The sequence below is a fragment of the Pinus tabuliformis genome, chromosome 6, assembly GCF_031772625.1.
Source record: "Pinus tabuliformis cultivar Carrire ecotype Pingquan chromosome 6, CPIR1, whole genome shotgun sequence".
Classification (NCBI taxonomy): domain Eukaryota; kingdom Viridiplantae; phylum Streptophyta; class Pinopsida; order Pinales; family Pinaceae; genus Pinus; species Pinus tabuliformis.
In genome coordinates this window covers 807905424-807925379 of record NC_142292.1, presented here as the reverse complement: position 1 = coordinate 807925379, position 19956 = coordinate 807905424, and the positions used below count along the sequence as shown (strand labels likewise).

Sequence of the window (19956 nt, the reverse complement as noted above, 5' to 3'; positions counted from 1 at the left end):
TAATGAGTCTAGAAAAGCATGATAATACAGAAGATCATTGTTTTTGGCAAGTAAGCTAAGGAAAGTAGGTTTCATGTGTAGGTTTCAACCACGTATAGAAATTACCTGCATACGAATTCTAAAACATAGAAAATAAACAATACAAGAGCATAACACATAAAACACATATACACAGATATTTTCCCCTGGATCCCAAAACCTGGAGTACCAGATTGATTTTTCATTATGTGCCTTTCAATGTTACAACACATATTTATACATGCTGAAGCATCCAATACAATTGACTGAAAACCCTCGCATCCAAAACCATGGACCGAAAACCATCGCGTCCAGAACCATGTGTGAAAAACCATATGCACAAAACCATAGGTAGGTCTGCCCAACCTGATATAGGGTCAAAAAAAAAAATTTCCTGGGGCGCTGCCCCAGACCCTGTAGAGGGGGGATACCCACCCCCATCAAACCCCGCCACTGCGCAATCAACACAACGAAGGGGGGGCTCCACCCCCCCTCTAACCCCCAGTTAACTACGTGGACTAGTCGTGGAAAGAATATAACACAACCCAACATTCTCCCACTTGTTTTTTCTTTCCACAGGGGGTCACAAGAGAGCTTAGTCATTTATCCAGCCCTGCAATGCCCATTGTTTCTCTACACCAAGATAACTTCTCAAAGCTCACAGATTTTGTCAATGCATCTGCATTATTCTTCAAAGTTTCCACCTTTACCAGCAACACCTTTTTGTCATCTATCATATCCCTCACAAAGTGATACTGAACATCAATCTGCTTTGTCTTTGAATGATATGCAGGGTTCTTTGCCAAGAAAATTGCACTTTGGCTGTCACAGTCTATCCTTATAGCACCTTGTACTAACCCCATACTTGAACACAATCTCTGCAACCAAACTTCTTCCTTGCTTGCATGAGTGGTTGCCATGTATTCTGCCTCTGTAGTTGATAGTGCCACTACAAATTGTTTCTTACTCATCCAACTGACTGCACCTCAAAATAGGTTAAACACATACCCACTTGTAGATCTTCTCTGATCCATATCTCCAGCCCAGTCTGCATCAACAAAGCCACGAATATCCAACACTCTGTCCAATCTTGGTCTTCCTTGGTAGCACAAAACATAATCACTAGTGCCACACAAATACCTGAAAACCCGCTTCGCTATTGTCCAATGCTCCTTTCCTGGTTCTGACATAAACCTGTTCAATTAATGCTCCCACTGCATGCGCAATGTCTGGTCTAGTACAGGCCATTGCATACATCAAGCTATCGATTGCACTTGCATATGGAGCATGGGACATGTCCTCTTCCTCTTCTTGTGTCTTGGGACACTGTTCAGCAAATAAATTTACACCTACAGGAATAGGAACCTTCACCGGTTTACTATCCTGCATATTAAACCTTTGCAGTATTGTCTCGACATACTTCCTCTGGTTTAACTAGAGCTTCCTCTTTGCCCGATCTCTTTTAATTTCCATGCCCAAAATATAGTTTGCAGCACCAAGATCTTTCATGTCGAATTTGGAGGACAAATGCGTTTTCAAGTCTTGGATAATTTCTTTGTCATTTCCAACCAACAACATATCATCCACATACAAGACCAGATAAATAACACAGTCACCAATTAATTTAAAATACACACAGTGATCTTCTCTGCTTCTGGTGAATCCAAGTCCCTGTATAAATGTATCAAATTTCTGATACCACATCCTTGGTGACTGTTTTAACCCATACAGAGACTTCTTTAACTTGCATACCAGTTCTTTATTACCCTTCACCGCAAAACCTTCAGGTTGCTTCATGTAGATCTCCTTCCATATCCCCATGAAGAAATGTTGTATTCACATCCATCTATTCTACCTCAAAATCAAAAGCAACAACAACAGATAAAAGTAATCTAATAGAAGCTACCTTGGCAACAAGAGAAAAAATATCACCAAAATCAATTCTCGGCACCTGGGAATAACCTTTTGCTACCAACTGAGCTTTTTATTTCTCCACCTTTCCTTCTGCATTTGTTTTCTTCTTGAACACCCATTTGTTGTCAATGGGTTTCCTTCCAGCCAGAAACTCCACCAGATCCCACACCTCATTTTTGTGCAAAGATGTCATTTCATCAACCATGGCCTCTTTCCAAAGTTTTTCATCCTCTGAATCTACTGCTTCCTTCACAGTTCTGGTATCATCATCAGTAATAGATAAAGAAAAAATTAAACAGAAAGCAGATGGACTATACCTTTATGGCTACCTTATTTCTCTAACTGATCTTCTCACACCTGTAGTTTGTGGCTCTTCATCTTCTGATTCCTCTTTTGATGCAGAGTTTGATTCTTCCTCCTTTAGCTAAAACTCTATCTTCTCAGGTTCCTTTGGTTGGACTTCATGTTTAATAACATCTTTCACCTCTCTGAACACCACATCTCGGCTATACACAACCTTTCTTGTTACTGGGTTCCAAAGATTATAACCCTTTAAACCATCCTTATACCCAATAAAGATGCACTTTTCAAATTTACTATCCAACTTGGTTCTTTTCTCCTTTGGAACATGTACATATGCATCACATCCAAATACCCTCAAATGTGAAAGAGAGGGTTTCTTACCATTTCATACCTCTTGTGGAGTCTTATCCTCCAACGTTGATGAAGGTGATTTGTTGACCACGTAACATGTTGTCTACACTGCCTCTACCCATAATTCATGTCCTAACCCGACAACACTGAGCATGCTTCTTGCCCTTTCCATCAACGTCTTGTTCATTCTTTCTACAACTCCATTTCTCTTGTATGAATTAGTCTTATGCCATGCTATACCACACTTCTTACAGAATTCTTCAAATTCCTTGCTACAAAACTCTCCACTGTTATCTGACCTCAACACCTTAATCTTCTTCTCTGTCTGGTTTTTCACCAGAGCCTTAAATTATTTAAACCTGTCAAAGACATCAGATTTATTCTTAAGGAAATATATCAATGTATTCCTTGAGAAGTCATCTATAAATGATACATAGTACACAAACTTACCCAGTGATGGAACCTTCAAATGTCCAAACACATCACTGTGCACAAGCTCTAATATCTGTTTCGCCCTCTTACCACCAGAGGGAAAACTCACCCGATTCTGCTTCCCATATACACAATTTTCACAAAAATCAAAATCCAGAGAGCTATTACTCAAACCTTCTACCATACCTTTACCATGAAGTATTCAAAGGCCCTTCTCTCCAATATGTCCAAGCCTTTGATGCCACAGCATGGTCTTCTCTCCAGAGACCACTAGAATTTCTGCTCCACTTTTAGGAACCACAGAACTGTTGCACCCATCAACAACAGTGCTACCTTGTAGCTTGTACAGAGTTCCAATCCAAACTCCTTGCATCAATACCAGTGCACCCCGAACCATCTTGCAGGTATCCTTCTTGAACACTATTTTTACACCTGCATCATCTAGCTTGCTTACAGAAATCAGATTTCTGGCCAATGCAGGAATATGCAGAACACCTGGAAGTGTTCTAACCCTTCCACCTTGCAACTTCAATTTTAATTTTCCGTGACCAACGATTCTATCCTTCTTATCATCCCCTATGAAGACATCACCACCATCATATTTCTCATACTCACAGAACCACTCTCTATGGGGAGTGAAGTGAAAGGATGCACCTGAGTCAATCAACCATGCCTCATGATCTACATGTATACTTGAAGAAGCCAAGTACACATCCCCACCTTCATCTGAGGTGGTTTTCGCCTTTGCAGAAGGAGCATCATCAGATCCATTTCCTTTGTCAGGAGCTTTAGATTTACAGTCCCTTTTGTAGTGCCCTTCCTTTCCGCATTTCCAGCAAACTACCTTTACAGGTTTTCTTGGAGATTTAGATCTCCCACTCGGTGACTTATTTTTGTTTCTGTTCTGGGACCTTCCTCGTACAAACAAGGCATCACTATTCTGGCTCTCCATATTTTTCCGTCTCATCTCCTTCGTCAACAAGGATGAGACTATTTCATCAAACTACAAGGTAGTTGCATTGCTACCTATTGCAATAACCATACTATCCCATGAATCTGGTAGAGAACACAACAAAATAATGCACTTATCTTCATCTGAAATTTTAATATCAACAGACAATAACTGACTTGCCACAGTATTAAATTCATTCAGATGCTCTGTCACTGAGTCTCCATCTTTCCTCCTCATTTTATACAACTTTTTCTGTAGGAACAGTTTATTCACCAGAGGTTTAGATTGGTACAAAGTCCCTAACTTGTCCCAAAAATCCTTAGCTGTAGCTTCCCCTAATACATTTAGCAATACTGAATCTGAGACACACAATCATATTGTGCTCTTTGCCTTCTGATCCAACTTCTTCCATCCTTCATTGGACACTCCCGTTGGTTTAGTACCTGGATCTACTCAGATCCACTGATCTTTATCCACCAATAGATCCTCCATCTTGAGTTTACACAACTCAAAACTCTAACCATTAAATTTCTCAATCTCTATATTTCCATTGCTTGTCATCTTCTTTCACCACCAAAATTGATCCCGTAGATCTCCCACTAAATAGGGTCTACCACAGGCCCGAGCGAAACCCCTCAACAACAAATAGTCCCCTTGAATCAAAAACAACTCTGATACCAAATGTAGGTTTTAATCCCATACAGAAATTACCTGCATACGAATTCTGAAACATGGAAAATAAACAATGCGAGAGCATAACACATAAAACACATATACACAGATATTTTCCCCTGGATCCCAAAACCGGGACTCCCAGATTGATTTTGCATTTCTTTCAATGTTACAATACATATTTATACATGTCGAAGCATCCAATGCCATGGACTAAAAACCATCACATCCAAAACCATGTGCGAAAAACCATGCACAAAACCATAGGTAGGTCCGCCCAACCTAATATAGGGTCCAAAAAAAAAATCCCGGGGTGCTGCCACGGACCCTGTAGAGGGGGGCTACCCACCCCCCTCAAACCCCCCAGACAAGGGGGGCTGTTGCCCCCCTTGTGACCCCCCACTGCGTAATTGGTGCAACAAAGGGGCCCCACTAACCCCCCAGTTAACTACATAGGCTAGTCGTGGAAAGAATATAACACAACCCAACATCTTGTACTTAGGCAAACAGGAAGGCTCCTGTAGTTGAGTGCACAGAGACCTTGGTAAGTCTGCAAGCTGAGTGCATGGGCCCCTGTAACTAAGTACGCAAAGAGAAGAGTTTGTACTTTGAAGATCACATCTAATAAAGACAGTTTTGATCCATACTTTTCGTATTTGTTCATTTGTATTTACTTCTGTTGTTTATGTGGTTTCGCTCTGCATATGAAAGTATATGAATTAATTCTTATCTAATGTGAAAGTGGTAGATCAGTATAAATTATGTGTGTTATGACTAATTAATGACCTTCACGAAGGTATAGCTGTTGTGTATAAGACTTATTATTATTAACTGTTCCAGAAGGGTGATGGCTCACGAAGATAGAACTAAGCCCTAGAAGCTGCAGGAACCCATCACATAGACCTCTCAATGCAGAAACGTGATTCTGTCATCCCCTAAATACTTCTTCGGGAGAGACTGCAGCCTGCGCAACGCATATTTTTGCCGAAAGTGCTAGTAGTTAGGCTTTTGTTGGTTGGCATAGCTAACGTTGAACCTGGGTCAGGCCCCATCAAGCCAACAAAGTCACAGCATTGTAGGATAGAGTGCTAAGTTTGTACATCAAGTTCTTCACAAATAAACCCAAAGTGACGATGCTAAAAACCCAACAAGCGGTGAGCAGTGATTTCAAGAAGCCCAAATATCAGCCCAATCTGTAACAGAGCTCAAGGAGATTCAGCAGAGGTTAAACGAGTCTGCGTGGGATTTTGATCAAATATTAAAATGTCAAATTTAGTAGGCTAATATGAACATTACAGATACTCAGCATAGAGACTGGTACATTTATTTTCTCCTACCTCATTTGAGATTACCATTGTCGCAGTAGAAAATAGTAATGCAAGCAGAAGCAGCGGAGATCACCATTAGATTAGAAGCTTCACCCATGCAGGATATGAATATAGGGGTACAACAGATTCAATCGCAGCTAGAAAGCTTGCACATGGAATTGCAAAACCTGAACAAGGGGAAGGAAGTCCAGCCCGAAGTGTGCGCAAAAGTTTGGTGCCTGAAGTGTAGGGTCATGACAACGACCATTATCCTGTTTATCAAAACTACCTCATTGGGGGAGGTCATGTTCCCCTAAAACAAGAAAACATCATCAGACCGAGTGCGGGGATAGCCTTATGGTGCGCTATCTATCATATAGTTGGGAAGTGCGTGACTGACAACTGTCATCTCCTACAGAATTTTGTGCAAACTCCACAACATTTATTTTATACTTTATGTAAATCAGTTGGGCATGATAAGCGCAATCATCAGAGCTACGAACATGGAGTGAACCCCTACATATAGAATGCAGACAGAAAATCAGCCTCAGGATTAGGGAGTGGGTGTAGCATGTGAAGGATTCCAGGGCCAAGGAAGAGGATGCGGAGGAGGGGCTGGAAGGGGTCGCAGACAAGTCATTTTTTTATAATTGTGGAGAAGGAAGTCATTTTTTGCACGACTGTCAAAACCCAACGCAGCCCTCCAATAAGTATTACTGACAGTTTGATCATGTTATAGAATATTTCTCAGTACTAATAGCCAAGATGCAGGAGAAAAATGCTCAAACACCTATGTAGAATATTGAAATGATGAGAGCGTAGCCTCACGAAGAAGAGCCTAGCAATAATATAGTGACGTGAAGTGGTATTTCCACTGGAGAAGATAAACGAAAGCAACCGAAAATTGAAGGTTGGGTATGCAAGGCTACCGAGAAGGAAGTTGGATTCAATCTAAATTAGGTTAAGGAAACCTTTATGGAAGCCAAAAAGATCTTTGTTGAGGCCTCTACCTCAAGAAGTCAGGAGAATTCCGGCAGAAACAATGAAGCGCAAGACGTAGATCCTTCGTTATTAGCTACCTTTCTGAAGACTTGTATGAAGCTGTTACGGGATAGAAAGGTGGTAGAAGGGCTCCAAGAGTTAATTGATAATGCAAACACAGCCGATTGGAAAGCAATAGTCATGGTTGTGATCTTACAAGCTCCCAACAGATTGAATAGACTATACCATCCGATCCCCAATTTTCAATTCTGATCAAATGCACTATGGAAAGGATTTGACCATAAATTGATCGAGCTTTCAAACTTTTTCAATTTGATATTTGAGTGTGAGAGGAGAGGGAAATTCGTTTCTTTTTTTTCCATTCCAGATGATGAAAAATCATCATATGTCACAGGTATAGTTGGTATCGACCCGACTTTATGCTTATAGTTAGGGATTATACGAAGGGGTAGAATAGAAGTTGTCCCCGGGAGAGATGGCCGAGTGGTTAATGGCTCCGGTCTTGAAAACCGGTATAGATAAAAAAAACTATCGAGGGTTCGAATCCCTCTCTCTCCTTTTGTTTTTCAACAATTGCATTTACCGGTCCAATAAAAAAAAAAAGAGAATAGCTCGGCTGTATATAGCCGAGCTACAAGGATCCAGTTGGAAAAAGAGTATTTGAAAAGACTCCTATCCCGCCGATATGGGAGATAGATGTAATGAAATTGAATCGATTTTTCTTCCATCTGGTTTGATCTATTGTTTCAGTTAAGAGGAGTCATGGAAAGGACAGGTTCGAAATCACGATCAATCCCTTTCTCAAATCCTGCTGCAGCTGCACGAGCCCTTCCCGCATGCCACAAATGACCTACGAAGAAGAAAAATCCTAGAACGAAATGGGAGGTGGATAACCAACTTCGGGGAGAGACATAATTCACCGCATTGATTTCGGTAGCTACACCACCCACAGAATTTAAAGAACCTAAAGGAGCATGAGTCATATATTCTGCTGAACGTCGTTCCTGCCAAGGCTGTATGTCTTTTCTCAACTTGCTCAGATCCAAACCATTAGGGCCCCTTAGGGGTTCCAACCAAGGAGCACGGAGATCCCAAAAACGCATCGTTTCCCCTCCAAAGATAATTTCTCCAGTCGGAGAACGCATAAGGTATTTACCTAAACTAGTAGGTCCTTGGGCAGACCCCACACTAGCTCCAAGACGTTGGTCTCTAACTAAAAAAGTAAACGCTTGAGCTTGAGAGGCTTCTGGGCCGGTGGGCCCATAAAATTCACTGGGATAAACGGTATTGTTGAACCAAACAAAACAACAAGCAATAAAACCAAAGAGGGATAGAGCCGCTAAACTATAGGACAAATAAGCTTCTCTGGACCATACGAATGCACGGCGAGCCCATGCAAAAGGTTTGGTTAAGATATGCCAGATACCACCGAAGATACAAATGGAACCTAACCATACATGTCCTCCAATTACATCTTCTAGATTGTCCACGCTAACGATCCATCCTTCTCCTCCGAAAGGAGATTTCAGTAAATAACCAAATATAGCACTTGGGTTAAGTGTCGGGTTCGTAATTTTTCTTACATCTCCACCGCCGGGAGCCCAAGTATCATATACACCTCCAAAATACAAAGCTTTTAGCACTGGAAGAAAAGCACCAACACCTAGCAAGATTAGGTGAATACCCAAAATTGTGGTCATTTTGTTTCTATCTTTCCATACATAGCCAAAGAATGGAAAAGATTCTTCTAAAGTTTCGGGTCCTATGAGTGCATGATAAATACCACCAAAACCTAAAACCGCAGAAGAAATTAAGTGAAGTACCCCAGATACAAAATATGGAAAAGTGTCCACGATTTCCCCACCAGGACCGACTCCCCATCCTAGAGTAGCTAGATGGGGAAGCAGAATCAATCCTTGTTCATACATAGGTTTTTCCGGTACGAAATGAGCCACTTCGAATAGGTTCATTGCTCCGGCCCAGAATACAATTAATCCGGCATGAGCCACGTGAGCCCCAAGCAATTTACCCGACAAATTGATAAGTCGGGCATTACCGGCCCACCAAGCGAAACCAGTGGTTTCTTGATCACGACCAGCTAAAGCTATAGTTCCATTAAAGAGCGTTTCCACGGGGTAGGACCTCCTCAGGGAATATAAGGTTTTCATGAGGCTGATCTTGAGCCGCCATCCAAGCACGAATACCTTCGTTCAGGAGAATATTTTTTGTGTAGAAAGTCTCAGATTCAGGATCTTCTGCTGCACGGATCTCCTGGGAAACAAAATCATAGGCACGTAAGTGTATAGGTAAGGTTAAGACACCTCCATAACAGCACGTTGTGAAAAATTGAGCAAAAGCAAGAAACGAACAGGTCGCAAAATGAGGCTAACAGCGCAGATTGGAGAGTACGAAATGGATTAGGTAATTATCGATCTAGTATCTGACGCGAATGTGATACCAAAACAGACTTGGGAGAGAATGGGAAGACATGCATTGCAGTGGTCTCCTATCCAACTACGAAGGGAAAATCAATAAAAAATCATTCCTATGGGGCACCTGTATATGGTTACGGTGGATATTGAAGGAGCGAGCGCCTTGGCCGACTTTGAAGTGACCTAGATATTGGACTATAGTAATCCTTACCCTACACTATTGGGCATTGATTGGGCCTTCGACATGGATGTGGTCATTAATATTAAGAAGCACAGGATGATATTTGAGAGGAAGACACTCTGATTTATTATTCCATTGGATCCAACTGAAGGTGCGTGATACAAGGAACTAGTCCGCGATTATGAAGAATAGGATGATCTGGACCAAATATATAATATCACTATGCGTGATGAGGATAGGATCAATCCTACAACAGATGGACGAATTACATGGGATAGATATAGCTTCTGCACCTCAGATTCTGATGAAGAACTTGAGCATTGGCATAACAGGTTACACGAAGTCTCCTCTCTACACTGCAACATGTTGAAAAAATCACTTTGTTGCATATCCACAGAGGTACGAAATCTACCTCATTATGATGGTTTAGATGATGTTAACTTGTTTTTGGATAAGTTTGAAAGGGAGGTGCCAAAATAGCATCAGTTCCAGGAACTAGATCTGGTATTACGCACTATGTAGGACTGTTGTTAGGGTACCCATAAAGACAGATTCATTGATTGGAAAGAATAAAGGAGAATGATGAAGCTAAGTTACGGGTATGCTAATACCTGTATTACTGAGAAATACATAAGAAAAGATGATCCGCATGAGCATTTGGCGCGGTGGACTAAATCTTGGGGAGAGGAACCTCAACCTGAATGGGTGCACATCTTTTGTCACACTTTGACACCATTTCGATGAACTGGTACCTCGAAATTGAGTTGCGCCATGGGACAGCCGAATGGGCTATCCTAAGGGAAAGTTTCATGTTGACCTTCAGCTTTGAGGATGGCTTTGAATGTATTGATGAGGCACTCCAAGAAATTAAGGCTGCAATCTTTAGAATTCCTGAGGAACCAGTAGAATGGGTTCAACCAGACTGGAATATACAGTTGCGCCATGCATTGGAATGCTATAACGTGACCATAGAAGAAGAAGAAGATGAACCTAGAAATATCAACATTTCGGAGTCTGAGGTGTTAGAGCCTAGATTTGCCTCAGGCTGAAAATACAAGGTTCTAGGTCCACATCAAACCACGCTCAGCCTCGTAGCTAGCCCTACGGGGACAGGAGAGGGCTCTCTCCTGGTCAATCTCGGCAAAAGATAATCGATGGGGCTCGAGATGACTGTAATAAAAGCTAATCTTAGGCTACCTGGCATAACTTCAGGCTCCGTCTGTAACTTATAAAACAAATGACATCAACAAGCAAACCATTTTCTTCCCCAGTATGGTCACCACTATGTTAGAGCCTAGATTTGTCTCAGGCTGAAAAGACAAGGTTTTAGGTCCACATCAAACCATGCTTAGCCTCGTAGCTAGCCCTACGAGGACAGGAGAGGGCTCTCTCCGGGTCAATCTCAGCGAAAGATAATCAATGGGGCTAGAGATGACTGATTTAGCAACTTATTTTAGGCTAGGTATTAAGTACAAGGGTTTGTTGTGAGTTTTTGGGGGTTTTGTGTTGGAAACAGGGAAAGGAAAATTGGGCTCGGGGATGAGGCACAGTTTCTGCAAAGTTCTGATTGGGGCAAGGAAGGCAATCATTTTGATGCTTTTAAATTGAGTGAATTAATAGATCGGACTGGTGAGGAGCTAAGGAGAGCAAGAGAGTTTCAAGAATTCTTCTTAAACAGATGAAAACATGGAAATTTAAACAAATTCAAAGGCAGAGCATAACAGTTAATGGGTTCCACCTTAATCACTCATTTGTTCAAATTCGGAAGAAAAGAGAGGAAAATGATACACATAACACTAATGAACTTACAATTACTCAGAGAAGCACACCATCAAAACATAAAGCCACATGGATCCCAAACAGTGCTGCAAAACCCTGGTCTTTTCTTAGCCAAAAATGCAGAGATAGAATGTACAATAATATGCCAAAGCAATCCCAAGTGTCCCCGTAATCCAAGCTGATGAACCACCAAAATCTTAATAAGAGCAAAATGATAAACACTGTTAAGTTGCTGCGGAGGGGTTTTATGCTGCACAAGTGTGGTCATCCTCTATATGTTCCGGCAAATGAAATACGGGATGTTCATCATCCGCACCATGGTGAAATGCATGAGCAACTTGATGTGATAAGCATAAAGACGAGAGAACCGTCCCTCACAGCTGAAATATTTCATGATCAATTTCATTAGTGGAGCATATTCATCTTTCAGATATCGAAATGGAAACACTCTCTTGAGCTGCCTCAAGAAACCGGTTTTAATGTATAGCTCATAATGCTGCCGGTCAATCTTCTTCTTCTTGTGCCATGGTTCTCCAATGTTCGGTATGCCAGTTGCTAATGAGACAGATTCTGGTGTAAGTGTGAAGGTGACACCGGCTAAGGTAGCTTGATCTCCATGTAAGTGCAGCACAAATAGATGAGCCAGTTCATGATGAAATTGAACACTAGCCACCTTTTGACAAAACTCATAGCATGACTGATGCTGAAAACACAACATAGCAAGAGGGCAGGCCTGCAATTCTGTAAGGGTGGTTGGTTCTTCTCTAACATGTCTGCCACCTTTATGAGGCCTCCGGGGTGCCTGTTCTTCCAAGGGTTAGTCACTTTGGGTTTCCACTTCATAGTCCGATGAATGCTCAGATGCCATTACTGTTGTTTTTCAACTGCCTTAGAGAAAAATATACTGCTGTATGAAAACTGTTTTGACTGCTCTTTAGAGTACAAAGTCTGCCAGCAAATTCTGCCACCAAAGGAAAAAAAAAAACAAATGAAACAGGGACTATTAGGAAGGGGAAATAATAATGAGGAATGGGAATTATTGGGAGAAATTTAATAGGGAAATATGGGAGAGGGTTTGAGTGATTTATGTATGGGAATAGGGTTTAGGGTTTGGAATTGTTGTATAGGGTTTGAGGTGTGAGGTTGGAGGATTTGGGACAGAGCATGTAGGAGAAGGGATAATGAACTTAGGTTATAGGGAATTAGGGATTGGTGAAGACAAGGGAACAATGGTAAGGAGAAATGATTTTGGTGGCAAAACAGTGAGTTCTAAAACCCTGACAGCAAGTTTGCTTATGTTTATCGAAGGAGGGTTTGATATATGTGTTCACCCATTGTCATCCATAAACCACCATCACTAATCACAACATTGGATGAAATATCAAAATAGCAACACTACCTGGAAAATCCACGCAAGTTATGAGAAAATTGGTGAAATTTGAAACAATTTCGGGCTTTCAGATGTATGCACCGCGCCACATACCCAGTGCGCCGCGCCGTTTCAGTGCGCCGCGCCTATGTAAATTTACACTGGGTAATTTCTCCTAGTGCGTCACGCCACCTGTTGTATGCATCACGCCGGCCAAGCTTCCTCTAATTTCACCCAAGTTACTCACTTGCTCACCCAATTTTCTTTGAAATTCTTCCCTTTGACCTTAGCATGTAAAATGACATTGATCCTCATGGAATTATCTTTATAAAGACATGGAGACATGGATTTGATTTTTGATTCTCCAAAACCCATTTTTATAATGTTTTGAAATTGGAATTTTTTCACAATTAATACAACTCTGTCTTTTTGTTTCCTCCTTGATTTTTTGGTTGAAATGATGAAATTCTTGGAAATTTTTTGGAGGAATATCTGACATGGAATTTGGCAAAGGAGACCAGGGCTGCGCCTGAAGAATTCAAGAACTGAAAATTTTTGAAAATTATTACAAAAAACGAAATGTCGACTTGTCTTCAAAACAAAGTTTTGAAGAAAAGTCATAATCCATCCATATGACGATGAAAATATTTGAAATGAAAACTTATTAAGAACCTCCCTCTGGCCTATTTTGGACAAAAACATCTCTCGGTTTTCCCAAATTCATCTTTTATTTCTCAGAAACATCATTTGAGTGAAACCTATCTCGATGTGTGGAACAGGGGATTTGTCGAAATGAAGCTAAATGAAGGGGATAGGGGGCTTCTAAATTCTTGAGGAAATTTTGCTAGGTGGGGAGGGATGCTAGCAAGTAGGAGAAAGTGGAATCTCAAAAATTGAGTGATGGGAGGGGTCCAAAAGGGCTAAACACAGGCCCAACCTAGAAAATTGCCAAGTTGTAGCAAGAAACTAGGGTTTGTGTGAAAATGAGGAATTTGAGGGATCTCAGTGATGGGAAGTGTTTAATAAGGTACATTAAGGATAGGGGAAGGTGTATGAACATCAGGATATAAGTTTAGTTGATGATTTGACCATCCAAGATAAATTGCCTTCAAAACCCTAGGAGAGGGAAATGGCCTTACCTAGGCGCAACTGAAGCATGAACAAGGTGTAAAATGATCCATTGGAACGTGACATTATGATGACAACCCTCTGAATGATGGTACACTCAACTGAATGATGACATGGACCAAAATTTGGACAACTTTGACAGGAGTAAAAGCAAACCCTAGACCTAATGCCTAGTGACCAAATTTTGCTTGAAGACTCATTGAAATGACAAAATTTGACCTTGACATCTTAAAATCACTTTGTAAGAGCATGTTTGATCACTGGAGGAAGGCTGGAAAGGCTGACACTAACATGAGGAATAGCATGAATTTGAAGGACCCAAAGCAGCAATCCCTGACATAACATATCCTTTGAATACTAGACAGGTAAACATTGGATTGGATGCGCAGCCGAAGTTTGCGAAGATAGGTGACTATTGGTGATGAGCTCCAGAAATGGGTAACTATATGGGCTCATTCTACCTATTATTTTCATTTAATCCACCATTCTCAATAGTTTTGTGCATGTTTTGGAATATATTTATGTCAAAAGAGTGAATGGGGATAGTCACTTTGCCACATAGTCTAATAAGTGTTTATTGCAGATTTTTGGACATTTTTTGGACAAGGACAAGGCATTTATGAGCAGATTGGCAGCCAAACTCGAGGAAAAAGGATTGAGGACTTATAAGAGAGGTGTCTCCTTCATTAATGACCCCTTCCTCGAGTTCTACATCAGCAGCTCGAAGTACAAAGGCCCACAATGATGATTCCAAGGGGCAGCGGAGCAAGTCTAGTAAAGTGGTTGTTATCTTCAGTTTTAGGCAGCCAAGTTCCTTAAGTTTAGGAGGACTGTTGGGAGTCCCCACTTGTATAAATAAGAAGGCTTCAAGCCTCAGTAGGTTATCCATTTCATAGTAGATTTTCGCACTTTTGTGCAGCCTTGTACTCAGCTCATTTTCGAGCTCTTTTTGAAGACAATTTTGTGATGTAACTGCTATTTTTTTTTTATAAATGAAGATGAATCCAATTTTGAACCAGCACTAATCTTTCTTAGAGGGCTGAAGCTCTTGGGTTAGGTCCCAACCCAAGTTTCCCAGCACCTCCTTTGTGTATTTCTATGTTTTTTTCTTGTATTCATTAGATAATTTCTGTTGTTTAGGTTAAATCTTGCTTTATTAATTAGGTTTCTTTTGATGGTTAGAATAATTGTTCTTGCTTCAGGTTGACTAGATAGTTTGCTGCAAAAATAGAAAAAAGATTCAAAAATGCTACCAAGCAGGCCTTGATCTCCTTTCTTCCTCCTTCGGACCATGATTTGAGATCAAGGCACTATTGCTTCCACCAAAAACATTGTTTTTGCTTTCCAATGCAATTGCTAGTGTGAGATTTCGAGTTGGAGAAGTTGATATCAGTTGGATTCACATGCTTAGATCCTTTTTTTTTCATTTACCATGGCTTTCTCACATAATTTTCTATTCATAAAGTTCTGTTAAGCATTTTTCTGTTTTTAGGTCAGATTCTAGGTCAAAATAGGCAAAACTTTGTTTTTCAGTTCTTGCTTGGGTCAGTTTTGAAGAGTAAGTGTGCAGCTCACTTGTAGAACACTCCAGCTTATCATTCCTCCATAGCATAGCCTGTACCAGTTCATCTCTCAAGATTTCCCCACTCATTCGCCTCATTTCGCCAAACTGCCCTAATTTTTGCGGTTTTGTGCAAAATTGCTTTCTTGACCTTTGAACAAATCCAACCATCTCCTTCATTCCTAATCGTCATTGACAGATTCCTAGACCCCTCAACACCTCAGTAGTCAATGGCATCCATTTCAGTATTTTCCATCTCTTTTCTCGCAAAAGTAGGGTTAGTGGGTAAAACTAGGGTTTGCTAGGGTTTGTGTTTCCTTTCAGTTTTCATTCTCTTTCTGCAAGTAGAATAGCCTCTTTTGAGTTAGCTTTCTTCCATCACAGTTAAAATATTCTTCTGAGAACTCATAGAAGTTGGCTTAAGCTCCTAGTGAACTTGTGCCAGCTGATCAAGTGACAGCCTACAATAAGAGCTAGTACTTGTGCATATAGCATCGTCGCTTCCAAGTTTGTTACGAACTACTGGGTTGATAAAAGTAAAGTAGGGAGCCCCAAGAGTTGAAGCATCATTGCTACAATACTCAAGCTCACCATATTTTTGGCACCGTTGCTGGGGAAGCGTCAGAGTATTTTATGATTACTGCTTTTCTTCTATTTTCTACTGCAACATTCTGCTAAATAGTTTATTTCAGCAAGAGTAGAGTCAGTGTTACTTGGGAGTAGGAGCGAAAGCGGGGAGCGAGAGCGAAAATGGGAGCGGGAGTGACATTTTCAAAAGCTCCCGGTTTGGGAGCGAATCCCGGAGCATTTTATATATATATATATATATATATATATTATATTTTTTATATTTTGCTACATATATGTCAACAAAAACATGTATATTAATGAATTAGATATAAAAAACATAAAAAAAAAAACATAGATTGAACCATATAACAACAATCATCTAGAAGTTATAATCTTCATCAACCACGTCCACAAGTTAGTAACATCGTAACATACAACATATTGAGTCTCATGATTCATCAATCTTAAAGTTTCAAGCTTTCAAAATTCAATATATAACATTTATCATCATTGATCACCAAAGTTGTACTTGTAAGCTAAGTGTAACCATTACAACAAATAATATCTAACATGAAATGAAATGAAACAACTTTCAACTTTCATGAAGCATCATATTCATAATTCATTACTAATGAGTTATAATTGCCAACTTCATGCTTAAATTGTCATATATTGTTTAAAAAAATATCATAATAAATATGAAAGAGTCAATAGTTATAAAAACTACAAGAAATTAGAAAAGATAAGTAAATCTATTATCTATTTCTTATGCTTGGGCCTCTTGCCACCATGAGAAATGTCTAATTTTTTAGTCTTGTTGGAAAATCAAGATCTTTGTCATTAATATCACCCTCTAAGCATTAATATCCAGAGGTATCTTTGTCATTACCTCTGTATCTATATAGGGATCTTTGTCATTAATATCCTCTAAGCATTAACATAAGATAGAAAAATCATAGCATGTCAAGTCAAGATTTTGTTTGAGTGATGCATAAATTTTTAGGAGGGTCATGATAGAGGAGTTCAACAACCAATGTCACTAACATCAAGGTACATAGAGGGATTGGTGCTCTTGATTAAATATGAGTTACATACCCTAATACATGACAAAATTCAATGGAAACATTGCAATCCCCCAATCTTGAAATCCTGAAAAACTGATAAGTCTGCTTGATTTTGAATGAAATCTAAAATTCTACTTTTTCCATATGAAATCCAATGAGGCTGGAACCACTCTCAAACATCCGGATCATGAAGCTGCCCCACTCAAAAATTATTTTTTCTTTCAAAAAAAAATGTATTTTGAACATTACTACAAAAAAAAATTGCAAAAAAGGCAAAACGCTCCCGAAAACGCTCTTGAAAAGGCAGGAGCGAAAGAAATTTAGGGAGTGTGCTCCCGAAATCACTCCCTTTTTAGGAGCGCGGTCCCGAGTCGCTCCCACCCAGAGCATAGATTGGGAGCGGGATCGAGGGGGGCGCTCCCCCACAACACTAAGTAGAGTAGTTGTTTCATTTCAATTCTGCAATTTCCTTTCTGCAAAAGTAGATTAGACATTTCCTGCTTTCATTTCAATTCTGCAATTTCATTTCAGCAAGAATAAATTAGACATTTCCTGCTTTCATTTCAATTTTATAATTTCATTTCAGCAAGCGTAAATTAGACATTTCCTGCTTTCATTTCAATTCTGCAATTTCATTTCAACAAGCATAAATTAGGCATTTCCTGCTTTCATTTCAATTCTGTAATTTCATTTCAGCAAGGTTTATTTTAGTTAGTTGCAATTTGTTGTTCAATCCATTTTAGTTTTTGCAGGTACAAGAAGAAAATGAAACACAAAAATCACCCAAAAAGAGATTTCCTTTCATGCCTCGTAGGAACAGAGACAATTCAGGAAAATTCCTACTCAACACCCCCACCACACCACTAAGTCACCCTTCTCTCTTCTTTGGTGGCAGTGATCCAGAAGAACCTATAGGTTAACCTCCAGAGATATACGAAGATCCTATAACATAAGAAGAGTAAGAAACCATTCCTCTTGAGACCATGGCTGAAAACAGTAACGTTAGAGGAAATGGGGAAAGAATAGAAGGTGCCTTTCCTATCCAAGAGACCAGTGGGGACACAAAGATGAAAAACATAAGTCCCTCAGCCTTACCTCACTTCCATGGATTGACTGCCAAAGACCTTGATACCTTCTTGTTTGATTTTGTTGTTCTCTATCGAACCTATGACTATGCAGAAGATGAGTAGAAGTTGAAAATATTTCCCTCTACCCTCATGGATGCAGCATTACACTTGTTCATGGGGTTACCTGGAAACAGTATCACAACTTGGGCTCAGATGCAGCAAGCCTTTAACAACAAATATCGGGACTACTGTAGGTCAAAGGATACAAAGGAAGAAATCTTTCGAATGACCATGGGAAGTGATGAATCTTTAGAAGACTATGAAGAGAGGTTTCAACTCAGTTATAAAAGGGCTAGGTGCACACTTGACCCCGAATCTCTAAAGTTGGTTCTGCTTAGAGGAGTCCCTGAAGACCTTCTTACTCATCCAAATGACTGCACCTCCAAATAGGTTAAACACATACCCACTTGTAGATCTTCTCTGATCCAGATCTCCAGCCCAGTTTGCATCAACAAAGCCACGAATATCCAACACTCTGTCCAATCCTGGTCTTCCTTGGTAGCACAAACCATAATCACTAGTGCCACACAAATACCTGAAAACCCGCTTCACTGTTGTCCAGTGCTCCTTCCCTGGTTTTGACATAAACCTGCTCAATACTCCCACTGCATGTGCAATGTCTGGTCTAGTACAGACCATTGCATACATCAGGTTACCAACTGCACTCGCATATGGAACACGGGACATGTCCTCTTCCTCTTCTTGTGTCTTGGGACACTGTTCAACAGATAACCTCACACCTACAGGAATAGGAACCTTCACCGGTTTACTATCCTGCATAATAAACCTTTGCAGTATTGTCTCGACATACTTCCTTTGATTTAACCAGAGCTTCCTCTTTGCCTGATCTCTTTCAATTTCCATGGCCAAAATATAGTTTGCAGCACCAAGATCTTTCATGTCGAATTTGGATGACAATTGGGTCTTCAAATCTTGGATAATTTCTTTGTCATTTCCAACCAGCAACATATCATCCACATACAAGACCAGATAAATAACACGGTCACCAATTAATTTAAAATACACACAGTGATCTGCTTTGCTTCTGGTGAAGCCAAGTCCCCGTATAAATGTATCAAATTTTTGATACCACATCCTTGGTGACTGTTTTAACCCATATAGAGACTTCTTTAACTTGCATACCAGTTCTTTCTTACCCTTCACCACAAAGCCTTCAGGTTGCTTCATGTAGGTTTCCTCTTCCAAATCCCCATGAAGAAACGCTGTCTTCACATCCATCTGTTCTACCTCAAAATCAAAAGCAGCAGCAACAGATAAAAGTAACCTAATAGAAGTTACCTTGGCAACAGGAGAAAAAATATCACCAAAATCAATTCCTGGCACCTGGGAATAACCTTTTTCTACCAACCGAGCTTTGTATTTCTCCATCTTCCCTTCTGCATTTGTCTTCTTTTTGAACACCCATTTGATGCGAATGGGTTTCCTTCCAGCCGATAACTCCACCAGATTCCAAGCCTCATTTTTGTGCAAAGATGCCATTTCATCAACCATGGCCTCTTTCCAGAGTTTTCCATCCTCTAAATCTACTGCTTCCTTCACAGTTCTGGGATCATCATCAGTAACAGACAAAGCAAAATTTGAATAGAAAGAAGAAGGACTATACCTTTCTGGCTACCTTCTTTCTCGAACTGATCTTCTCAAAGCCGGAGTTTGTGGCTCTTCATCTTCTGATTCCTCCTCTGCTGCAGAGTCTGATTCTTCCTCCTTTAGGTCAAACTCTATCTTCTCAGGTTCCTTTGGTTGGACTTCATGTTTAATAACATCTTTTACCTC

At 40.3% G+C, this 19956-nt stretch overlaps 1 non-coding gene across 1 annotated transcript; it reads left to right on the top strand.

Annotated features, from left to right (window-relative positions):
* The first annotated feature begins 7420 nt into the window (after positions 1-7420).
* Positions 7421-7509, top strand: TRNAS-UGA (transfer RNA serine (anticodon UGA)). Its single transcript has one exon. It is a non-coding gene; the product is annotated as a tRNA-Ser (tRNA).
* The last annotated feature ends 12447 nt before the right edge of the window (positions 7510-19956 follow it).